Source organism: Cebus imitator, unplaced genomic scaffold (assembly GCF_001604975.1).
Source record: "Cebus imitator isolate Cc_AM_T3 unplaced genomic scaffold, Cebus_imitator-1.0 Scaffold111, whole genome shotgun sequence".
Lineage (NCBI taxonomy): Eukaryota > Metazoa > Chordata > Mammalia > Primates > Cebidae > Cebus > Cebus imitator.
In genome coordinates this window covers 508,052-527,115 of record NW_016107426.1, presented here as the reverse complement: position 1 = coordinate 527,115, position 19,064 = coordinate 508,052, and the positions used below count along the sequence as shown (strand labels likewise).

General features: G+C 45.8%; 1 long non-coding RNA gene across 3 annotated transcripts in view; it reads right to left on the bottom strand.

Moving 5' to 3' along the window:
• Nucleotides 1-14,897: 14,897 nt before the first annotated feature.
• Nucleotides 14,898-19,064, bottom strand: part of LOC108311061 — a 130,521-nt gene continuing 126,354 nt past the window's right edge. The window contains exons 3-4 of one of the 3 annotated variants that reach the window (XR_001828029.2): nt 16,742-16,813; nt 14,898-16,530 (exon numbers count right to left, since the gene is read on the bottom strand). This is a non-coding gene — a long non-coding RNA (uncharacterized LOC108311061). The remainder of the gene's footprint in view (nt 16,531-16,741; nt 16,814-19,064) is intronic. The other 2 variants (XR_005201807.1, XR_005201808.1) reach the window with 2 other exon arrangements.

The window sequence follows — 19,064 nt, the reverse complement described above, 5'->3', positions numbered from 1 at the left end:
CAGCTAATTTTTCTATTTTTAGTAGAGATGGGGTTTCACCATATCAGTCAGGCTGGTCTCGAACTCCTGACCTCAGGTGATCTGCCTGCCTCCCCATTCACTAAGCTAGCTCTAGCTCCTCCTTCTGGGAGGCAGCTTGGGAGTTGCTCTTCTGGGGAACTCTCCTTTTCCCCCTTATCCCCCCGGGCTAAGTATCTTCCTTCTATCTTCCCGTAGTAGCCTGTCCTTACACAGATCACACTCATTGTTCGAGTGTATTGTATGGTATGGTACGGTAAGGTACGGTACTGTACTGTATTGTATTGTATTGTATTGTATTGTATTGTATTGTATTATTTTTTAGAGACAGGTTCTTGCTCTCTTACCCAGGCTGGGGTGCAGTGCCATGATCTTGGCTCACTGAAGCCTTGAACTCCTAGGCTCAAGAGATCCTCCTCTCTCAGCTTCCTGAATAGCTAGAACTACAAGTGCATGCCACTTTGCTTAGATAATTTTTAATTTTTTTAAAAAGATGGGGAGTCTTGCCATGTTCCCAGGCTGGTCTCAAACTCCTGGCCTCAAGTGAACCTCCTCCCTCAGCCTTCCAAAGTGTTGGGATTACAGGTGTGAACCACCTTGCCCAGCCTGTCCAGGTTTATTTATGTGCCTTTCCCAACTGAGTACCCTTTGAGGTCAGGGATCATCTTATTCATTTTGTATCCCAGTGCACCTAACAGGTGTTCAGTATGTATCTGTTAACTGATGCAATGATCCCTACTTCTTAAAGGGAACTGAGATACAGAAAAAGTGCCAGTAGACCCTTTGGGATCAGCTTGGAGCCCACTTACATGCTGAGGTCCTCAGATTCTCTTGGGGAGAGTGCAGGATCATCAAACACAACGCTGACAGAGGGAGGGAGAGGGCCCCAACAGGCAGCCTTGGAGACAGGTGGCCCTGGGGCAAAGGCAGAGCCTATCCAGTGGGTGGGGGCGCCTCAGGCACCCAGAATATGGGTGGTCCTGGCATTGGTGGAGGGCCCTGGGGTGATGCCTATCCTACAGGTCAGTCAGTGTGGTTGGGTAGCAACCTTTTCCTCAGCTGCAGCTGGAACAGAATCAGAGCTGTCAAGTCCAGAGCGAATCTGCTGAAATTGAGTGAGATGAAGCCATCATGTGATGTATTTTATGCATCGTTTACAACCCAAGTCTGCCTGGAGGTAGACAGCTGGAGTCAAGGGAACTAGAAGGTCTTCAGACCTATTTTCTCTCCTTTCACGGACAGAGGGTATCGTGCCATATTGAGTCTTCTTGCAAACCTCTGAGAGTCGTCCTTGTTTTGCTCTCCATAGCATCCATGACGGCCCTTAAGATTTGAAGGTGGCCAGGCCGGACGCGGTGGCTCGTGCCTATAATTCCAGCACTTTGGGAGGCTGAGGCAGGTGGATCACAAGGTCAAGAGATTGAGACCATCCTGGCCAACATGGTGAAACCCTGTCTCTACTAAAGATACAAAAAATTAGCTGGGCGTGGTGGCTCGTGCCTGTAATCCCAGCTACTCAGGAAGCTGAGGCAGGAGAATTGCTTGAACCTGGGAGGCAGAGGTTGCAGCGAGCCGAGATTGTGCCATTGGACTTCAGCCTGGCGACAGAGTGAGACTCTGTCACAAAATAAACAAAAAAAAATTATTTGAAGGTGGCCAAGCATCCCTAGTTCCAGCCACTCATTTCTTCCCCATGCAGTGATCTCAGCCATTTCCTAGACATCCCAAATACTTTCAGACCCCGCTGCCTCCCCTCTTGGCCTCCAGCTCTTGGGGTCCCCCACCCCAATTGTAGTAGAAACACTGGTCATCCTTTAAGGCCCATCTCTGGTGCCACCTCTTTGGTGGGGTCTTCTCTGATTCACTCCTCTCTCCCTGACTTGCTATGAAGCAGTGTACACCTTCCGGTCCTTTAGAACGTGACACCTGTGCTGTTTTCACCCAGGGTCCTTTCACTAGCTACAGGGTCAGCGCTTTGAGCTCCTTTCCCATAACAAATCCCAGTCAAAAAGCACTGGTGAATAGAGATTGTACTGAAGTCTTCACGAAGAGAATTGTAAGGTGTATCATGCCACAGAACTCCGCAGCAATCCCGCCTCTGCTCCCTCACCTCGGGGCCCCTCCTTCCCCACTGATCCCCTCTCTCCGGGCCTCTCTCCAGCCACACACTTGGGTTTCCTCCCTTTGCGTGATCTCTGCCACCTTCTTCCCAGACACACTCCCTCCTCCCATCTCTGCTTCTGGAATATGTATTTTCAACCTCATCACCTTGCAAACAAGAGAGCTCCCCTCTTCAGAAGACAGAGAACATCGTAAATAAATGATCCCTGTCCACCCCCCCCGACCCTGTTTTCCTTCGACCATGTTTAACATCTCAGCAAGCCTGCTATACAATACTCCCCTCTCCAGAGTGTTGAGTGATGGGGAAAGCAAACACACTATTTACTCAGGCACCTGGGCCTCTGAGGTCTTGAGGGCCACACCCCTCCCTGCCTCCCTTCTTCTCTGGTGAGGTCAGGTGATGCATTTCTGAAACCCTGTTGGATGAAGAGGTCTGAACCTCCCTAGCTATTTAGATACCAAGAAAAATTTGAATTGCCCTTCTGGGGCCCCACTCCCACTCCAGCCCAGCCACTCATGGGCCCCTCTAGGCAAAGCTTGTGATCAGAGATACCAGCATTAAATTTCAAGAAGGAAAGACATAGCTGGAAATTTTGCTTTGATATCTGGGTAAAAAGGAAATCTGCCGCCTGGAAGGCGAGCCCCCCCACTCCTTCACGGAGCCTTTTCCCTCATGGGTGCCATCTGCCTCATGGTGTCCTTCGTCACAGTTGAAGGAAGAAGTGGGCTTTTCCATCTCATGGGAAGGGGAGGGAAGTAGCAATCCTTGGTTTGTTCCTAAAACTGTCCTTTGCAGGTTGAAGTTGATGAGGTGCCAGGCAATCGGTGCCTGTGTGGCCTCAGGATTTTCTTTGTGACCAAACCTACCCAGATGCAGATAAGGTGGTGGTCATCACCAGCAGCCCCGGGTTCTGACTTCAGAGGGGTCAGGCACACCTGCATGCTTCCTCCACTGTGACGCCAGGCCTAGTTACACCCTTTTATTCTGCCCTGCGGACATCTGCTTTCATCTCCATGTAGAGTGCCTGCTGTTGCCTGCATGACATTTAGGAGGCATGTACTAATGTTAACTGATTTTTCTCTGCTGTTCCTGGCACTGCTCTCCTTCCAAGTGCTTGGAGTTTCTGAGAGTGTGTCTGGTCCACCTGTGGTCTTGGTTGCCTGGGCAGCCCTCCCGGGAATCCTGCAGTGGGTATGAAGATATCCAAGGGTATCTGCAGTAGACCTCCTCTTCTGTTCTTGAAAGACCCCATCCAGTTTCTTAACAAATCAACTGTTAAGGCTGAAACAACAGTCTCTGGCCCAGGAATGATCAACGTAGTAATCTCACCTGAGGCTGTGCTCATCCGAGGCTCCCTCTGAAGCACCCATTCAGAACAATGCGACCACCCGAAAGCTGCAGTGCAGATCACAGAGCAGTTTCCACATACCGATAGTCCAGGGACTAAGCTCAGCAATGGGACACTCATATCCTCTCTCTCCCTATAAAGACTTAAAATTTCAATGTTCCCAGTTTAGCTTTAAAGTTGAAGAGCATCGTTTCAAAACTTACACTTACTTCTGGTAGCTATACGTCTTCGAGTAAATGAATCTTTTTCAGCCTCAGTTTTCTCATCTCTAAAATGGGATAAAAATGCTTCATAGAATTGTTATGAGGATTAAATGAGAAAAACTGTGTATAGATACCATGCTTGGGATATAACAAATGCTCAACAACAGCCAGAATTGTTGTGGTTGTTACCTTCTCCTCCACCAATTCTGTGTCCCCTAGGATTTGTCCTTTGCTTTAAGAACAGGAGAGGTAAAGAAGGAAAGAAACGAAAAGTAGAAGAATACGTAACCTCTATGATACACATTTGAAAAACAACCCTGGAGAAATGAAATGATTTTAAAACCTAGAAACCAAAGCCAGCTTTTCCAAACGCCCATCCAGGATTCTATCCTCTAAAGATTGTCAACCAAGTGGAGTGAAGCAATCTGCCTCTGTTCTTGAAATACATACAACTCAAAGGCCAAATAACTGAGCTTAAACTTCATTGCCTCTGGGTTGCCGACCAAGAATTGAGGAACGAGGAGTCATGGACTGATGAAACCTACATTTCTTTCACTAACCTTTTGACATCAAAAAGAGAGAGAGAGAGAGAAGAAAAGAAAAAACAACTATGTGCATATTGTACTATTCAAATATTTTAAGAACATTAATGATTTGTGATCGAAATGAGCACTTGTGTTCACTATTACACAGCCTCTTTTGCTTCCAACCCCGGAGTGCTCAGAGACTGGCCTAGTAAACAAGGAGGCCTCCCAGGTCACCAGCACACAGGGACAGAGCCTCTTGACCCCGCTTGTGACAGCGTCGCAAGCACATGCCTGACATACTTTGGAAGGCCTGCCTGGTTCTATTGCTGGTACATGAAAGTTTTGCTCCGGCAGCAAATCTCTAAATTTAGATGCTTTTCAGGATGAACTCTGAGTGATCTTTGTCCCGAAGACTAGTGAGAAGTTGGAGGGCACTTTGCTTTCATGTATTAATTCAAATGCCAGAGTCGATAGTTTATAGTGCAAGACTTGTGAAGGTTACCGTATTAATGGAAAATCAAACAAACAAGATTTCTGCTTTATAGTTCTCACAAAAATTTTACCCTGGTTTTGTTTTATTTGATGTGAGTTAGCAAAGTATTACCATGATCTCTTATTATAATATGGTATTATAATATGGTAATACTTTGCAAAGTCAAGTGAAATAAAAACAAACCCAAAAGTTCTTTTCCTATTAACTCTATGGAAGTGTCTCAGATTAATACAATTTAGGAATTTTACCTCTAATATATATGTCTTGATGCATGAAATTTGCCATTTGGATTGAAGAAAAGATACTTTCCCAATAAATTCAGAAGAAATTAAAGACAGAACCTTTAAGGAATGCTGCATATACTTTAGCAAAGAAATGGCTCCAGGCAAGGCCAGCTCCACCAGTGTGTCTTTATGGAGAGTCAAGAATATACCTTTGGCGCAGCAGCTCATACCTGTAACCCCAGCACTTTGGGAGACTGAGGTGGGCGACCTGAGGTCAGGAGTTCAAGACCAGCCTGGCCAACATGGTGAAATCCTGTCTCTACTAAAAATACAAAAATTAGCCAGGGGTAGTGGCGTGCTCCTGTAGTCCCAGCACAGGGAAGCCTGAGGCAGGAGAACCACTTGAACCTGGAGGTGGAGGTTGCAGTGAGCCAAGATCACACATTGCACTCCAGCCTGGGCAACAGAGCAAGACTCTGTCTCAAAACCAAGGAAAAAAAAAAAGAAATAAAAAGAATAATTCAGATCCTGGCTCTGTTAAGGTAATGTTGGGTGGTTTATTTAACTGCTTTGATTCTTGGCTTGTTTGTCTGAAAATAGAATCTAGTAACACCTTCTTATTGTAAGAATTAAATGACAGCTTATTAAAAAAGAGCACCTAGCTCTCAATAAATGGTACGAATTATTCAGTGAAGACATAATGGTGAGTGTAACTCCATCAGAATGTAATGGTTAAGTGCTATTGTGACAGGCCCTAACACTGCATTGACATAGCCTAGCAAAGGAAGTTTCTTATCAGAGAACATTATGGGGTAATGGAAGAAGATACACAGAAGAAGAGAGGGTCTCTGGGGAGCCCCACCAGAACTTTCTCAGCCACTCAGATACCCTGGACAAATCACCGAATTCCCTTGGTTCCTAGTTTTGTCATACGTAAAAGGAGCACTGTTCCTTGCACCTGAGACAGTCTCAGGCTAAACTGCTTCCAAAGGTCTGTGAGATTTTGGAAGTACTGGGTACTTATAAAGTACTGCTTTATAACCTCCCTTGGCAGATATTCAACACTTCGTTCAACTACCCCATTGGTTTTAAATACTGATGTTGGTGTTTTTTTTTTTTTTTCTCTATTTTGATAGAGAAAACTAGCCTCGCTCTGTCACCCAGGCTGAATGCAGTGGCGCAATCTTGGCTCACTGCAACCTCTACCTCCTGGGTTCAAGTGATTCTCCTGTCTCAGCCTCCCAAGTAGCTGGGACTACAGGCGCCTGCCACCATGCCCAGCTAATTTTTATTTTTATTAGAGACAGGGTTTTGCCATGTTGGTCAGGCCGATCTCGAACTCCTGACCTCAGGTAATCCACCCATCTTGGCCTCCCAAAGTGCTGGGATTACAGGCATGAGCCACTGTGCCCCACCCAGTCCTGGGTAGGAACTTTGGTGGAAAAGTTATTTTGGTCCATGAAACACCCAATTCAGGACATACCTGGGGGCACATGAATTCTTTGGGAAGGAATAAGGTGGACATCAGAGGTTACAAATGACCAGAAATCGGGTTCCAGTTCCGGAAGTGAAAAGCCAGCTTTCTAGGTAATGGGAGATGGGGAGGACATAGCTTCTTACTTTAGGATCAAACTGAATGAAGCCGGTTCCTACCGCGAACCTTTACAACAGCTCTCCCACTCCTTAAGTAATGCTGTCCCTAAAGGCCTTCCAAGCTGGGTCCTGGGGGAGCACCTCTTCCTATGCAGATCCTATTGCTCAGGGACAGCCCTGAGCCAACCTGCCTCGCTCCAAGCCATCCCACTCCTGTAGCCAACTGAAGTTTGCCCTGCTCACCACCCTTTTGGTGGGACACTTTGCCTCCCCCAGTTCTGCCCCTAGCTTTTTCTATTTTTAGCTTCCAACTCTGGGACGTTTTAGAATAAACAATCACATGCACTATGACATTTGTGACATTGCTGGCTTGTGCATGCTCCCTGCTCTCTTCTCATTAATTATCCCTTGCTCTAAAAAGAAAAAATTAATAGTTTTTAAAGTCCCTTTCCCCTCAATTTGAAAGTATTACACAACAGTTGTAGAAAAATCTGTAAAGCATAAAGAAGAAATTGGGTATCATCTATGATTTTCTGAGCCAAAGTCACCTACCATTCAGTCCTTTATATCCATATTTCTAGTTTTGCATATTTGAGCTTATGCTACACGTATAAAATAAACCCAGGTCAGTATTTAGTATGTGGTTTTCTGTTCCCTTCTCTCTGGTCTGTCTGGATCGGCTGCCTCTTCCCAGTTCCAACAACATCGATCTGCAGTTTGAAGCTAGCTTCTATCAGCATGTTATTAGCAAATATTGAGATAAATGAGAGGTTTCATATTCGAAAAAAAAAGCCCTTCTCCAAGTTGAAGATGGTTTAGGCTTGTCAACTCTGCCGATATGATTCCTAGCATAACTTTATTTTTGCTGTTTTTAAAATTTCTTTTTTATTTTTTTATTTTTAGAGATGGGGTCTCACTATGTTGCCTAGGCTGGAGTGCAGTGGCTATTCACAGGCGCCATCCCACTACTGATCAGCGTGGGATTTTGACCTGCTCTGTTTCTGACCTGGGCCGGTTCACCCCTTCTTAGGCAACCTGGTGGTCCCCTACTCCCAGGAGATCACCATATCGATGCTGAACTTAGTGCAGACACCTGATTGGCATAGCGCACTATAGCCCAGAACTCCTGGACTCAAGCGATCCTCCAGCCTCAGCCTCCCAAGTAGCTGGGACTACAGGCACACGCCACCGCGCCCAGCTAAAATTTCTTAATATATAATTGCTTCTGGTGTTCCCCTACATTTTTATTTTTATATTCCCCTTTTTTCCTTTTTTATGAAAGAGAGATTTGTAATAACATTAAAATAAATATTTCATTAAATATTATTCATAATGACAATGCTATCTATTTAAGTATTTCACATATATTTTTCAGAGGGTCAGAACTTGTCTACATACTGCTTTATGTTGTTGTTTTTTCATTTAAGACTGCTAGGAAGGTTTTTCATGTTTTATTAGGTCCACCCAATCACCCCGTTTCCTTGACCTCACATTGATAATAACGGTAATGGCCCACATTTCCTGAGCGCCATCGTAGGTGCTTAAATGCTTTACCTGTATTATCTTAATCTCCGCACAACACCATGAGGTAGTGACTACTGTTAGCTGCCCCCAATTGACAAACAGAAAAACTGAGAGTTGGAATCCTTAACTAGCTTGCCCATAAAGTTGAAGTTAGGAAGTCTGACTCTAGATTTGGTGCTTTCTCTAATCCAGTATAGAGTTCTGTTTGCTTTATAACGTCCCTTGGTAGATATTCTACACTTCATTCAACTACTCAATTGGTTTTAGATACTGATGTTGGTGTTTTCTTCTCTATTTTGATAACTCTGCAAGGGACATTTACGTGCACACACATAGTTTTGCTGCTTCCAGTGCCGGATTTTCTTTTCTTTTTCTTTCTCTTTCTTTCTTTTTTTATTTTTTTTATTTTTGAAACAGAGTCTTACTCTATCACCCAGACTGGAGTGCAGTGGTGCCGTCTCGGCTCACTGCAACCTTCGCCTCCCGGGTTCAAGTGATTCTTCTACCTCAGCTTCCCAAGTAGCTGGGACTACAGGTGCACACCACCACACCTGGCTAGTTTTTGTATTTTTAGTAGAGACGGGGTTTCACCATGTTGGCCAGACTGGTCTCAAACTCCTGGCCTCAAGAGATCCACCTGCCTTGGCCTCCCAAAGTGCTAGGATTACAGGCATGAGCCACCACGCCTGGCCCCAATGCTTGATTTTTTTCATGGTTAATTCTAGGAAACGGAAAGGGAGAAACATTTTTTTCAAAGGTTTTATTTTTATTTTATTTTATTTTGAGACGGAGTCTTGCTGTGTCACCAGGCTGGAGTGCAGTGGCACAATCTCGGCTCACTGAACCTCTACCTCCGGAGTTCAAGAGATTCTCCTGCCTCAGCCTCCGACTAGCTGCTGTTTATAGGCGTGTGCCACCATGCCTGGCTAATTTTTGTATCTTTTGTAGAGATGGGGTTTCGCCATGTTGGTCAGGATGGTCTCGATCTCTTGACCTCGTGATCCACCCGCCTCGGCCTCCCAAAGTACTGGGATTACAGGTGTGAGCCACCGCACCTAGCCTCAAAGGTTTTATTCTGAAGGACTTTATTGAATGAACCAATGGGAGAAGACGAAGAGAATTTAGCTCTTTTTCCATAGGCTGGCTTCCTGAGCTCCACACTGTGGAGTTAGGGGAGGGAAGGAGAGGCACTGAGGAATAGGGTCCCTTCTGGGCTGCTTGGGGCCTCTCCCATTATGGAATAGCCCTGCTGTCATAACATTTACCACAGGTTTTGTAACTTATTTCATTATGTTACCCACACTTAAATAAAAGGACTGTTTTTCTTCTTTGTACCCTAGGGCTTAACATAATGTGCAGCTCATAATGGGTGCTTAATAGATGCTTGTCGAATGAAGAATGAAGGGTGGAGAAAGACCTCTTTTAACTGTGAACTCTCATTTTCAATCAGGTCAACGGTGATAGGAGCAATACTTAGCTGGGGTGTGTAAGCATGTCTTTTTATTCGGATGCTTTGGCAGCTTGGGGCCTTGTGGATTCCCAAAGGAACTCCATATCGGGGTTAGGGACTTCTTAAGAGATAGCAGTCAACTTGCCCAGGAGCACGCCTTTCGTAGGCAAACCAACCAATCCAAGACCGTACTGTTGCAGTTGCTAATGTATTCAGATGTGACAGCTTTTTGCTGTTTGAGATAATACCTGGAGTTTTTTGTTTTATGTTTAAGATGATTAAGAAGCTTAGACACAAGGGTGGGGTTGGAGTTAAAGTTTAGTAAGTGAAAGAGGAAAGCTTTGTGCAGCAGAGAGGGGGGCACACTGTGTTTATGCCCACAAAGGAGAAGAAACTTTTTTGGGGGAGCCTACTGATTATACAAAGGGCTTTCCAAAACCCCTTCCTTTGCTGTCTACCTAAAGCAAGCTAGCTAACTCCTCTCAATACCAGCCACCTCCCTTACGAGAGCTAGGTAACAGGCAAGTCGGGACAACCCTCACGTTCTAGAGCCCACTGAAATTGTTCAAACTAGCCGACCCTAAGCCTGCTTGCCCTGCCTTGCCCATGCCGTCCTGTGAAAAGCATGATGCAAGCTCTTGCCTGTATTTTCCCTTTGCTCCCACCGGCTCGTGACCAACCCTGGCACTTCCCCATGTGGCCTTGCCTGGCATGGTGTGGCCTCTTAGGAACTGTGAGTAATGACCTTTTTTTTTTGGTGGATTGCAGGTTTTCCTGGGTGAATTTTCTTTTCTCTTTTCTTTTCTTTTCTCTTTTCTTTTCTTTTCTTCTTTTCTTTTCTTTTCTTTTGAGACAGAGTCTCTCTCTGTCGCCGGGCTGCAGTGAGTGGTGCAATCTTGGCTCACTGCAACCTCCGCCTCCCAGGTTCAAGCAATTCTCCTGCCTCAGCCTCCCAAGTAGCTGGGACTACAGGCTCCCACCACGCCCAGCTAATTTTTGTATTTTTAGTAGAGATGGGGTTTTACTATGTTGGCCAGAATGGTCTCCATCTCTTGACCTTGTGATCCACCTGCCTTGGACTCCCAAAGTGCTGGGATTACAGGTGTGAGCCACCACACCAGGCCTATTTTCTTAAATTTTTTTAAAATTTTGATTTTAAGTTCTGAAATACATGTGCAGAATGTGCAGGTTTGTTACCTAGGTATACATGTGGCATGGTGGTCTGCTGCACCTATCAACCCATCATCTAGGTTTGAAGCCCCGCATGCATTAGGTATTTGTCCTAATGCTCTCCCTCCCCTTGCCCACTTCCCCCCAACAGGCCCCGGTGTGTGATGTTCCCCTCCCTGTGTCCATGTGTTCTCATTGACAAACTATCTTTTTGATGGCAGTCATTTCATCCATTGGCCTCACTGTACCTGAATCATGACAATAAAACCTATTATTTTTTGAGACAGAGTCTTGCTCTGTCACTCAGGCTGGAGTGCAATGGTATAATCTTGGCTCACTGCAACCTCCATCTCCTGGATTCAAGCAATTCTCCTGCCTCAGCCTCCCCAGTAGCTGGGACTGCAGGCATGCACCACCATGCCCAGCTAATTTTTGTATTTTTAGTAGTGATGGGGTTTCGCCATGTTGGCCAGGCTGGTCTCAAACTCCTGACCTCAGGTGATCTGCCCACCTCGGCCTCCCAAAGTGCTGGGATTACAAGCGTGAGCCACCTTGCCCAGCCCAAAACCTTTTTTTTTTTTTTTTTTTTTTTTTTGAGACGGAGTTTCGCTCTTGTTACCCAGGCTGGAGTGCAATGGCGCGATCTCGGCTCACTGCAACCTCCGCCTCCTGGGTTCAGGCAATTCTCCTGCCCCAGCCTCCTGAGTAGCTGGGACTACAGGCACGTGCCACCATGCCCAGTTAATTTTTTGTATTTTTAGTAGAGACAGGGTCTCACCATGTTGACCAGGATGGTCTCGATCTCTTGACCTCATGATCCACCCGCCTCGGCCTCCCAAAGTGCCGGGATTACAGGCGTGAGCCACCGCGCCCGGCCCCCAAAATCATTTTTTAAAGCAGAGTGCTACAGTTGACAGTGACTGAGGTGGCGGAGTGTAAAACATTGTGACAATGTAGGGGAACATTGCAGTAGGCTTGCAAGATGTAAGTGACAGTCACAGCAGCATTATCTAACAGAGTATAATGGTTAACAGCCCGGGAGACAGCACCATAATCATGATCATTAATAGCAATTCATCTTATAAGCGTAAGGCTTATTGCTTCACAGAACGGTTTACGCATGTTATCTACTTTGTTTCTCACATGATGTGCTTTTAGATAAGATTATTATTCTGTCTGATGATAGAATGGGAGAGGCCTTCTAGTGGGTTCATAGGACCAGAAATAAAATTGGAGATCACCTGATCCAATCTTCTCAGAATACAATTGAGGGAGCTGAGGCCCAGTGAGTGGAAGGGAGTCTGGCTTTGTCTGACCCCATCTCTCCTGGCTGTGTTCACAGATGGTCTCTGCTGATTAAGCACAACATGATTAAGGAGCCATCTCATAGCTTGGCAGGAGGTAGCGCTCCAGCAGCTAGGGGTTTTGACATCAGTCCTTCAGGCTTCTTTCCCTCTGAAGTCTGGCTGATGCCCCTCGGTTACCACCCAAGGTCCACCATCTCTGGCTTGGGCCCAGGCTAAGCCAAGACCCCAGGCTGGGTCCTTTCACATCTGCTCACAACACTTTACAACAACAGCGCCTCTCATAGTCTCTGTGACAGTTACTGAGAAGGACCTGGCCCTCCTGCAGGGTAATTGCCTTTATGTCCTTGGGATGCCAGGCTAGTCTGGCATTAGGGACCCAGGCAGGAGATCCAGGTCACATGTGGTTTCATGGCAGTGGTTTGCTTACAAGTCATTTCCATTCCATAAGCCAGTTCAGAGTGGAACTAGACACAGCACCAGGGATAGGAGACCTGAATTACTCCAGATGCCTCAAATTGCCTGAAAATGAAATCACCTTAGAGCCTAATGGTAGGTGGAATTTGCCGCTTAAGGAGTTGGAGATAAAGTTTAAAGTGCTCTGGGCAGGGAGCTGGCAGTGCTGCTGGAGACATTTCCCTCTGATTTCACAAGCACCCACACATATGAAAGAACCCCTGGGAGCTGGGGCATTTAAGGCACAACTGATGGATCTGACTCTGTTCAGAATCCAAGAGCTTCCATTTGAGACAACATTTAACAGTAACAGCAAAGCTTGGTGACAAAAGAAGGTGGCCAGTGCAGTCAAAGAGACAGAAACAGCAACAAATAAAAAGCACTTGAATTGTCTGAGCTAGTTTCTGCATTATGAACTATGGCCAGGACCAAGTCAAACTCCTGCTGATGCCGCCACCAGTAATAAAATCTGACCGCTTCCTCTGGATCACCACTTTCACCAACAAAACATCGTGCTGTACGCGTGCTGAGGACAGGGCCCAGAGCTGCTGTGACAGTGCTGGCTTGTGGGAGTTCCAATCTGAGAGGTGGTGGCTAGCAGGGTAGAGACCAGGGAGGCAGGAACATGGTGGCCAATGGCTGGGTCACCAACCGGCTCAAACAGGATCCGGGTGAACTGTGGGCATAAAGAACTATCAGATCAGTTAACGACAGAAGGAAACTGTGTTTTTTGATTTACAAAGTAATCCTGAACTGGGGAAGGGGGTAAGGCAGAAATGAACGCTGCGGGTCCGAGACAGCACCAGGAAAGTTCCGAATTCCCCTGACAGGAGCTCACAGCCCGGTGGCCTTGGATCTGGGATGGCTCAGGTTTTTAAAAATAAAATTCTAAATCAAATTTTGTAGATAGCTTCACCTGCAAGATGATCTTTCTAGGCTTTCAATGGACCAGGTCTCTCAGGGAAGCCCAACGCCCACCTCCGTCCTTAGTTCCCAGAGGTCCAATGTCCGTGACAGGTGGCAGTGCTGTGGCATTGGGCACGGGGGATATATCTGAGCCTCAGTGATATTCTTTGAATTTTTCCTTCAGGATCCTGCCTCCCACTTCCTGGGATGAGAGCAAGGGGTGGGATTATAGAGAAATATATAGCAGTATGAGTAATTGGAATAAGCCACCCACGATTCCTCTAGAGGCAACCACTCCGCTCCTTCAACTGTGACATGAACATAGTTCTTATAAAGGATTGAGAGAGAAGCTATTTTAACATTTGGAGTATTCCTTTTTTTTTTTCCTTTTGAGACGGAGTCTTACTCTGTCACCCAGGCTGAAGTACAGTGGCGTCATCTCTGCTTACTGTAACCTCTGCATCCTGGGTTCAAGTGATTCTCCTGCCTCAGCCTCCCCAGTGGCTGGGATTACAGGTGGATGCCATTACCACCATGCCCACATAATTTTTGTATTTTTAGTAGAGACAGGGTTTCACTATGTTGGCCAAGCTGGTCTTGAACTTTTGGCCTCAAGTGATCTGCCTGCCTCTGCCTCCCAAAGTGCTGGGATTACAGGTGTGAGCCACCGCACACTTGGCCCCTTTCTTTTATAAGCATTTAAACATGATTAGAATCACAATGTATGGTAATTTTCATATCTTTTTTCTTGATAATTATCATTTACCGTTCTTGTAATCATAAAAATACTGTGTGTGTGTGTGTGTGTGTGTGTGTGTGTGTGTGTGTGTGTCCCAATGAAAGCTCACTGGCAAAAGACATAGTGGGCTGGGTTTTTCCTGTGGGTGGCAGCTTGCTGACCTCAGGTGTAGAGAGTGCACTGCGCTCAGCCCCATCCTGGTACAGAACAAGGGGCAGCATTGATAAACCATGATTCACAGCAATGAAAACAATGCTCCCTCCTCTGGGATGCAGAGGTGAATCGGTCACATCTGTACCTGCCAGAAACTCACCATCTAGGACGTGCAGGGTGCTGCGGGGCAAGCGGCTGAGAGGTGAGATTGACACATCACTGCTTTCTGCTTAAATCTGTTTAAGCCCCATTCAATTTGGAGTCCCCTGGACTCAGAGTTAATCCCTAACAGAGGGCTCAATTCCCTGAGAGAGGAAAGCTAGGACTTTAACTCCTAACTGCGATTGCCCAGGAAGCCCCAGTAGAGGTGGCTAAGTTTTGCCCTCTGCCTCACAGGCTGGACTAATCCGGACCTCAGCCAGTCCAATTGACCTGAATGACAGTCACTATTGCTTTACCGAGGTGGCTGGAGTTTTCTATCTTCTAAAATCAACACCCCTGTTCAATCACCTTGAGGTAGTTTCTTGAGTATTCTCTTAAGGATGGAGACCAAAGTGGCTGTGTGAAGCTGCCACATTTCTGTTAGGTTCCATCTGAGGAGGGTAAACAGGAGAAAGTACACCTTTCAAATGTTAATCAGGTGCTGTAAACAGCAGTCGACTTCTCATTTACAAAGGCAAAACACTTTATTTTAGCAATTTTCTTATGTAAGAAAAAAAGAGGATTTTGATGGTTAATGCTACATTTTAAACACATTATCTCCACAGCGACTATCTTAAGAAATAATAGTTTTTGCACTTGTGTCCGCCTATTTTCTTGAATTGAGCTGTCCTCTAACCAAACTGACCAGCAGGGAGTGCAGAAGTTGGACAAGATAGTCGGCGTATCTCTGTGGCTGGGGTGGAGGGACCGACTTGTCCAAGAAAATATTCTTTTGTTCTGAGTCAGAAGAGGGACGAGAAGGAGGAACACCAGAAATCCCAGAAATCTCTTCACTCCTGGGCACATATGAATGGTCGGAAGTGGATGGGCATGCTGTCTATAGAGGTTGCCTTCTGGATGTATGCTTGGATTTCCTGGGCACTTTTATTCCACATAAATTACCCGTAGTTATGGGAGATGTAGAGCTGCGGTCCGTCCTTGGGAGATTATTCTCTTTCTGTAAGAATATTTGGGATATTGTCAGAGTGGGACTTTCTACTTCTCCTGTGGGAATGGTGATGAGATCTAGATCCCCTCCCTTCACGATGGTACACCCAGGTCTTGTCACTCACAGGACACTGCCTGAACTTGATGTTGTAGTTTCCATTGTCAGTGACATCAGCTGACCTTCTGAGGTCTGGACTGAGACTTGGATTGCCTGAGTCCTGGCAGATATACCAGTTTTTCTTCAGGCATGATTTTTTTCTAGACAAAATTCTGAACTTGGACACTTTAAGGACTCTGCAGTTTGATGCAGCAGAGTTCAAAGTTTCCATACTGCTGATTTGCTCACAATCTTCTGCCTCCGTTTTTTTCAGAGTTTGCAGGGAATATAAGGATGACCTCAGCTTGCTTCATCCATCCACTGAAGCTACTGTGATGTTGGACAAAGCCAAAGAATCCACAGAATCTTGAGCATGTTGCTCTGGTTTCAAGTCTGACAAAAACCCCAGGGGATTTTCCTACGCCTGTGTCTGATCATTAGCATACCCTGAAGGCCCATGGTCCAGATCCAATTTCTGGAGCCTTCTACTGCTTGCAGGGCCTGGGTGGTTGCCGTGAGCAGAAACACTGTTCGTCTTGTGCCCAGTCCATATCAGGTCAGTAACTTTTACTTGCAAGACTGCTTTAGCTTGTTCTTATTTTCAAACATGTTATCAGATACCCAATGCTGATTGGCTGGAATATCCTTCTCACCGGGCTGCTGCTGAAGATGCTTTTATCACCAAATTTGAGGAAGAACTATGTCATGTAATCTCGCGCCCACCCCATCCTTCAGGGTCTTCTAGGGATTAACGCTCTACTCCGTCTTTCCAAAATTCTTCATTGATAAAAATGTTCCTTGCCTGGAGAGACTCAGATTATCCAATTTCTGAGAAAGGGTGTCATCAGCATCACCTGAAAGGCCAGAACCCTTGTGGTTCAAAGCAGGGGACAAGAGGAGAGACTGTCTACACTGATCTGCTGACCACCTGCTTTTGTCCATTCAGATACTTTTTCTGGTGTTTCTTGATCAAGCTGATCGAAATGCATAACTGGAAGAATTAGAGGCATGGATGTCTTTACTGAGGCTGCATATTTTTGAGTAATAAATCTGACTTTGGGGAAGAAGAGACATACAACAAGAAGGATTTATGCTAGGCACGAGAAAAGCACGCTTCTGCAGCACACCAGCACTTCCCATCATAGGTCATCTGCACACGGTCAACACTAATATGTCCCAATATGTTCCCACAGATTGCATAGCACTCTGCGTAGACAGGCTCAAAACGGCCACAGCAGAATGGGTGGCCATCCTTCGTAACATACCTTGTCTTTTGGGGACCATTTCACGCTCTAGGCAGCGGAAGAGTTTCATGTGCCAATGGTGACTCTCAGTTTCTGTGCAAACATCAACAAAATAATCTCAGCGTATGCTGAGCATCAGGGTTTGAGCAATTCAGCATGGTGCCTGCCACAGTGAATTTTTTCATCCTGATAAAAATAGACGAGGTTGACCAGCAGCTCTTTATATGTGAACCAGACAAAACAGAATGAGCACCAGCACACCCCAGGGCCCGCTCGAGGGCAAGCACTGCAATTTTACCTCCGTTGATCTTCAACCCACGTTGCGCACACACAGCACACAATACTGCTCTAGACAAAAGTTTAACCATGCCTCTTCCGAGTGCTTCTTTCTGCTGCTAAGCACTGACCACTTGGAATTTTTTTTTCTCATCTTCATTCACTGACAATACTATACCTCATTATCATGTGGTGGGAACTGGTTTACAAGCCCTTTATCAGATGTTTCTCTCCAGGGATGTTAATATAAGGACATTTCCTCTGATAAGCAAGCAACAGAGAGCTGGATCTGTTCTGGTCTAAGGCTCGGGGGACCTCGGAGTACTCCTCCCACGCACAGCTGGAATCATTATCTGATAGGGAACGTCTCTCATACCTAAAGGCAAATTTGCTCATTTTGGGCTCCATCTCCAAAGGCATAATAATAAAGTCAAAAAGTCAGTTTTTCGGTCACGGGACATCAAACAATGGCTGCTCGCTTGGCATGCTCCATTCCCCGGAGTCTTAGTGAGGGGAGGTGCTGAAATGCCTTCACTTCTTTATCTTGAGCTGTTTTTCTTGGAAGCAGCGGGCTGCCATAGAAAACTCACTGGGTTCTGGAGTCAGAGAGAACTGGGTTCAAATCCCAGTTCTGGTACTTACTAGTTGAGTGAGGTTGGGCAAGCTCTGTAACCTCTCAGAACCTCAACTTCTGTATTTGTGAAATGGATATGACATTAATAATACAGCTGTAGTAAGGATTAGATAAGAGAAACAATGCGAAGCATAGGGCTGGCATATACTCTGTTTTTTCCTATTCTATTTTTCTGTTAAACAAGAATCGAACTAGGTCTGGTGTGGCCGTCTCCGACAGGCACTAGGATCACCATTCTCATATTTGGAGTATAGCTTGGACAAGACCACATTCTCTCCGTGCCTTTGTACATGTTCCTCAGTCCAGAGTCATGATTCTCAAACTTTATCATTCATCAGAATCACCTGTAAGATTTGCTAAAAATCACATTTCTGGAACCCACATCTAGAAGTTCTGACTGTAGGTCTGGGGAAGGGTCCGAGAATTTGCATTTCTTTCTTTTCTTTCTTTTTTTTTTTTGAGACAGAGTCTTGCTCTGTTGCCTTGGCTGGAGTGCAACGGCGTGATCTTGGCTCACTGCAACCTCTGCCTCCCAGGTTCATACGATTCTCCTGCCTCAGCCTCCTGAGTAGCTGGGATTACAAGCACATGCCAGGACACCCGGCTAACTTTTTGTTTTTCTGGTAGAGATGGGATTTCACCATGTTAGCCAGGATGGTCTTGATCTCCTGACCTCATGATCCGCCTGCCTCCACCTCCCAAAGTGCTGGGATTACAGGCATGAACCACCACATCCAGCTGAAAATGGGATCTTGATTCAATTCATTTGTCCTTTTGGATGAAAATGGATGAAGGTCAGTCTTCTGTAATTGCTTCCCACTGACAATGGGGCAGTGGTGGTTCTGTGGGTCTTGGCCTCTTGTTAGCTGTCAGTGCAGGAGGGTGACTGTGAGTCAGTGAAAGTAGTATCTAGCCAGGTCCGAGGGAAATGGGCAGGGTTTCGGCTCCTTCCTGTCCCACTGATGGGCGGTCTAAGGGTCCCCTATAGAATGGTGCCTCTGGAATATTGAGAGGATGATATTCCTTACTGAGAATTCTCTGGAGCTTGGTGGCCTGAAGGTGAGAGGAGAGACAAATTGGGTTGTTAGAATTAGAAGAATGTTAAATCAAGATAAGAAGGTGAGGTCAGCCTCAAAAATTCTGAGGCTGCTGACATGCCCAGGTAAGTGGTGGCTATAGTCATGCTTGCCAAGACTTGGGTGCATGGGGCTGAGGTAGCTAAATCTTAAAGTATGAAGTATGTTCAGGTGCAGACTTTAATATACTATGCCTGGAAAATAAATAAATTTAGTATTAAAATGCTTTAATATTACTGCTTGGTCTTTTGGCTAAGATCCAGTGCAAGATGCTTGAATAGCTTGTAATTCCAGCTAATGGAGAGCCTGAGGCTGGGGATCGCTTGAAGCCAGGAATTCAAGACCAGCCTGGGCAACA